Here is a 6,231-nt window from a genome sequence, read left to right on the forward strand (position 1 = left end):
GTGCTCTTTCCTGCCAAGGCAGGGGGTCGGACTAGATGATCTACCTAGGTCCCTTCCGACTCTAGCTACTATGAAACTGTGAAACTATGGTGTGTGAGGGCCAGGGAGGGGCAGTGTGAGAGCCCTAGAGCCCCATTGGTGGCAGTGCAGAGCCCCCAGAACCTGATCTCAGGTGGGTGGAGGCCTATGGAGCCACAAAGCCCGATCCCAGCTCGGCAGAAGGAGCACGGAGTCCAAATCTGGCCGGGGTGGGGGTGGGGCACACAGTGCTCCCAGAGCCTGATCCCAGGGGGCCATACAGAGTTTCCAGAGTCCCATCCTGGTCCAGCGGAGGCAGCATGGATCCCCCAAGAGCCTGATCCTGGCCGGTGGAGGTGGCGTGGGGCCTGATCTGGCCCGCAGGCCAGCTCTGCACTATTCATCTGGCCCACAGGGCCAAGCTGTGAGCGGCACTGGTATAATAGATCCCATGTTTTCAGAGATTTTTCCCCCCCAACTATAAACAGGTGATAATAAGGGATAATGACCATGAATTACTCTGGACCTTTCAAAATCCAACAGGCGAGTCAGATAACTAAAGAAAGAACCAAAAGGGTAAATGCACTTGAAAATATGAAAATAAAAATGTCAAGATGGGTTTTTTTTATTGCACTCACAAGAATCCTGCAAGTTCAGAAGTCAAGACAGTTAGGACCTGATTCCAAGTCAACCTTGCCTATAAATCAAGTGTGATATATATATATTTTTAATGGCTCTTTTGGAAGAAAAAAAAGGTAGCTTTATCATCAGAAATACTGCATATGCTGGAGTAAGGACTACTTCCCTTGATAAGGATAGGGCCTCAAGTCAACAATGTCATTACTTGCCTAGAAGGATGGGACTGCCAAAAGCAGGTCATTAAAATGAAATGGGAAATGTACCAATGAAGCTACATTAATACAAACTGCTGCATGCTTCATTGACCACAGCAGAAAGCTTAAAATGATACTTTGATGATCCCATTTGGTATTTTCCTTTTAACTGTTAACGCTTTCCAGACGTGATCCCAGAAAAGCTGAAAGAGCAGTCCCTTTTGTACAAGTGGAAGGAAACATTTCTTTTTGGCATGCAGGATCAGTCTGCAGAATTCAGAGCAAAGAGGTGCCAGAATCAAATTCCAGGGGTATACAAGGCACAGGCAATTCCCTAATAGCTAGCACTGGGGCTGTGCAAGCAGAAGTGAAATGTGGAGCAGTACCTTGTTCCTTAAGTGGTCCCTCTGAAGGTACAGCATTGAGGGCTTCAAAACCAGAAGATGGGGTGTAAGGTCAGCAAAGAGGGGGAGAATGGCAGTGGGTTGTAGTCAAGGAGAAGTATCAGTCTGGAGGAAGCTTACTAGTGGAGTCTCAAGGATCGATATTGGAACTAATCATATTTAATATTTTCATTAGTGACCTTGGCTAGTGTGTGCAAGTCAGACTTGCTAACGATACAAGGCTGGGAAGCACTGTCAACAGTTTGGAGGACTGGAATGTGGGAAGAGCTGAATGATTTTGGGGCCTGGAAGAATAAAAGTGGGATAAAATGTCTTCTTTGACAATCCCTCGCAATTGAGGATGATTGTCTTCCATGATTGTCTTATCTGTGGGTCTGAAGATGGCTTTTGAGGCCTATCCAGGACTGATAGACTCTGCTGCAGCTCAGACATGTGTTTTCATGTAGGGTGGGTGGTGCTGGAGTATTGATTTGCTCCATGACACGCTGTTTCTGCTGCTCCCGCTGCTCCTGCTTCTCCATTTCTTGTTGTCATGAGGTTTCTAAGTCCTGAGAACCCTGCAGCAGACTCTTCCTCCTTTTGAGATGGTCCTGGGCGATAATGTCTGATGAGTTGGCATGAGATGAAATGTAGTGGGATAAAGTACAAGTGTATGCACTTAAGGACTAATAACAAAAAATGTGCTACAAGCTGAAAGCTTGCTAGTTGGAAAGAGCGGGGGAAAGAAAAACTTGGCTGTCCTACTCAGTCACATAAGCACTTGGAGACCAGTGTAATAGGAGGATAATCAGGGGAAGGGGAAGGATGAAGGAACAAAAAGAGCTTGGCCTAATTAGCTAGCAAAACAGAAGCTGAGAGGGGACCTGTCATCTGGGGGCAGCACTAATAAGGCAGAAGAGCTAGATGAGCTACAGAACAGTGTTGGCACAAGAACACATAAATAGGGACAAACTGGTCATAAACATGTTTAAGCTGGAAATTAGAAGTTTTTAACCATCAGAACAGAGTAGTCGGGATGAAAGAAACTAAGAGTTTGAAGATGACGCGCAGCAAGAAGTGAAAGAAGGAAACTGTACGACTTCCTGCCTGTGACAGCAGGACACCAGGCTTGGTGACCCAAGACATCCCTTTCAGTTCTGTGGGGCCATGATGCCGTATTTCCTTCTACTGTTTTGCCTGACTGGGTAATGGAGATATTGCAGGGTAGCCTTCCCAAATCCGTACGTGAGCAGTGGCACACTCCATCTCATAGCTGTGGTGAGCAGTGAGCAGTTCATGTATGATCCATGCTCTCCGGGTTCCTGGCTTAATAGCAGTCAGCTGAGGCCTGTGAGCCATTGCTGGATGAGTAGATCCCGCAGCTTGGCCACAGACGTGGTCTCTTTGTGGAACCAGCTTCTGGGAGCAGCGCCTCTAGTACTTGATCCCAGGAGTCCCAGGTAGCTCCATGGCTGGTCAACGCTCAAAGCCAGCAGCTGTTATTCTAAGCCTTTTGCTAGGCTTTTGGCTCCCAGATTCAGTGAGTCTCAAGTGCACATTTTGGCTCCAGACCTTTGATGGGTATCTTGGTTCCTGCTCTAGGCCCTTAACCCTCAGCTTGTACCATGGTCCCAACCTTGGCTTTACCCACTGGGCTACATCACATCTACTGTGGTCCCAGATTCACAGTGTGAAAATACTTCCCCTGGAGACTGCCTGTTGGCGATGCTGTGTTGACAGTGAGCAGGGATGCTGTGAGGATGTTAACCCCAAATGAGTGCTCATGGAGGCTTCCCTCTTCCACGTTAAAGATCCTTTGAAGCAGAGAAGTCTGGTGTTGTAGCTTGGTTGTCAGTGGAGGTGCCAGCCATTACTTAATTGGCATCAATGGGATTCTTGCATACTGTTTTTTTTAATCCGGGTTCCTGATTTATTAGCAGTCAGACAGCAGTCTCCTGGACATCAGCAGAATCCTGCTTTGTTAGTAGCTGAGCAACCAGGCTAATGAGGTTATACACTGCAACCAGCCAGCCGCTGACCAGCAAATGCAAAGCACTTATTGAAAAGAAACATGATGGCCAGGCCAAGCCATCTATTTCCAGACACCCAGACCATTATCAGAACATATGATTCCATTAACGTTATTGCTCTTCCAAATATAATTTACTTAAACCCAAGCAGCATAAATCAGTCTGGTGGTGGGCTGGGGATTGCAGGCAGAACATCAGCCCAGAAGCAGCTCACGGAGGGGGAATCCTTTTCAGATGGGCCTTTTTAAAGAGATCAGTATTCTACTGAAGAGCAAACCTAATCAGATCCTGAATAATCAACCCTGAAGCAGCCAATCAGAAAGCTGTTGCCTTGGGTTTAGGTTAATGCCATGCGTGCTGTTATTCAGGGCTGCTTGGCTGAAAAGCTTCAGCCTAGCTAGTTAATAAGAAAACTGGCCTACGCCCCTTCTCGTCCTTCTGGACCATTTTTTCTGCATTGCAGGGTAAACACTTTTGAATCTCCAGTTCCTGTAAATAAAGGCCCTGTGAGCAAATGGCCTCACAGCTCCTTTGAAGTCAGTGTAAGAGGCTGGCGGGTTTTCCTTGAAGCAGATCTGATTTTGCTGAGAATGAGTTACCGGGTTTTGCTGAAGCAGGCGGCCCCTTGGGTAGAAGCGAGGTCGGAGTGGCTTGCTGAGAGAGGGGATCTGGGCTGAGCCATCTGGAGAATGGGGCCCGAGGAGGCTGCGGCTGCCTGTTTTCATTGAATCTTTGATTTCTTAGTGCATATAACCAGACCTGAGGAAGGGGGGGACCTGGAGCCACAGCACTGTGTGGGTTGTGCCTGCCTGTCCTCGACTAAAGGGATATTTTGACACCTGGTCGGCAGTCACCACAGCATCCAGATGATGTTACTTGGAGGTGCCGGCTGGTCAGCAGTAGTGAAGGAAGGAGGAGCAGGTAACTGCTGCTGGCTGCTTCCTCTGTAGCTTCAGAAAGAGTGGGTGCTGAGCTCACACACCCACAACTTCCATAGCGAGGGAGGCGGCCGGAGCAGGGCTGGACTGAGAGAGAAGTACATTGGCATCCCAACCTTGTCATCTCACACACTCCAACTAGGCAAGTATCCCTGAGAAGAGAGAATGGCGAACGGTACCCTGAACACAGCTGGTGCACTTCCCTGGTAGCTAATCGCAGAATCCCAGGAGGGGGTGCAGCCATGATTGCCAGGTCGCAGAGTCATGCTGTGAGCACTAGAAATGTATAAATGTCTTGCGTGGGCATGGAGGGGACAAGGCCAGGCAGCCTCTCAGACCAGGAGCAGCAGCTTGGTCCTTGGTGCCTTCTCCCTCAGTTACGCTATTCCAGGGTGCAGAAATAACGGAGGCTTTCATGGGAGTGATTGTTTGTAGCAACACCTGCTAGTTTTTGTAGGATCATCTTTACTGCCTCGACTCTAGAGTGAAGTGGACAGGTCAGAACCACGCTGCTCACACATGCGCTTTCACAAGCAGATATTTGTGGGCCCGTCCTGCAATACATGTCCAACCAATGTAGATCCATGAAGTTTTTGTGGACGTGGTTATTGTTCTGTGGCATCTAGAGGTTTTCAGTCAAGGTCTGCGTACAGATAGACTGAAGACCTGACGGTGAAAGTCTGTGCTTGTATTATACCAACACAGTTCATACGTTTGATTTCCCTGCTCTGCTCTGTACTTCCTGTGTTGGTGATCCTGCTTCAGGCAGGGGGTTGGACTAGATGACCTCTGGAGGTCTTTTCCACCCCACTTCTCTGATTCAATGATTCTTTGGGTCAGGGAGATGGGGTCCCCCTGAGTCTGCACAGTACCCAACACAGGCACTGGTGGGGTGACATGCATCTCTAAGCTGAGACCTCTTGTGCTGTCTGCCAGGGCATGGCTGCAGGTATCTGTGACTAGCAGTGCTGGAAGAGTGGTAGCACTGGTGAGCACTTTGGGGTTAGTAAAGCTTTCCTCAGGCTTCTGATGCTGGATACGTGCTTGGTGTGATGGCAGGTAGGCTGGAGGAAGGAGCATGGGTCTGGGAGTCAGGAGATCTGGAGCTGTGTTCCTCGCTTTGCTGTCTCTTCTTCATTGCTTTTGGCAAGTTGCTTCACCTTCCTCTCTGTAGAAGAGGAGGGCAATAGTCCCCCAGAGCGATGCATGGATTAGTTCACTTTTATAGCACTTTGAACATGGAATGAAGCACTCTGTAAATGCTGGTGCATTGATGCACTCCAAACCACAGGGGATGCCATCCTGGAGCCTTTGTACCCTAACTGTGTTCTGGGGAGGGAAGCCTTGGAGGTGTGCATGGGCCCATGCTGTACCTTATGGAGGTATAGACACAAACTCCATGGCAGTTGCTTGGAGGTCTCTGCACCCACCCTTTTTAAAAAGTCAGTGTTACCCTGATGGACTTGGTACAGTTACCATTTACCTGTAGGTAGGATTGAGCTATGGGTTTGGACTGCCTCTGACTTTGGAGAAGGGGGCAGGTGAAGGGGATCTAGGCCCTTCCCTGGAATTGCCACTGAGAGATGGGTCTAAAAAGCAGCTCTCTCCCCTCTGTTGCCCCTGTGTTCAGCATCATACTGTGCTTCTTGGTGCATTTGTTGTGCACAGCAGCACTGACCATAAGGACAGGATTTTCCGCAAAGGGAGGGAGGGGCCAGGTTCTCAGTGACTTTCAGCCTTGTGCCTGCTGTGCCTTTGAACATCCCCAGCACTACGTGCGACTCCCACAGCACAGGCTGTTATTGTTTGTTGCTGTTGATCTGTGTGTCTCTCCAGCTGGAATTGCCAGTGATTTTCTAAAGGACTTCTAGATCCTTTGCTCTTGGTTATCTACATTGGACCTGAATACCCCTGGACTAGAGACTTCACGTTAGGGGGTCTCCAGTAGATGCTAGTTTTAGGGAGCTAACTTCTCATTTGGTTGACACATCCAATATAAAATCTCTCCTCCCTTTTGTCCTTGACAGAG

At 48.7% G+C, this 6,231-nt stretch overlaps 1 protein-coding gene across 1 annotated transcript in view; it reads left to right on the top strand.

The window, feature by feature from the left end:
* Nucleotides 1-6,231, top strand: part of DNAI1 (dynein axonemal intermediate chain 1) — a 215,699-nt gene that overhangs the window by 31,123 nt on the left and 178,345 nt on the right. The window lies entirely within an intron of this gene.

This window comes from Crocodylus porosus, unplaced genomic scaffold (assembly GCF_001723895.1).
Source record: "Crocodylus porosus isolate Cpor-Errol unplaced genomic scaffold, CroPor_comp1, whole genome shotgun sequence".
NCBI classification, from domain to species: Eukaryota; Metazoa; Chordata; order Crocodylia; family Crocodylidae; genus Crocodylus; species Crocodylus porosus.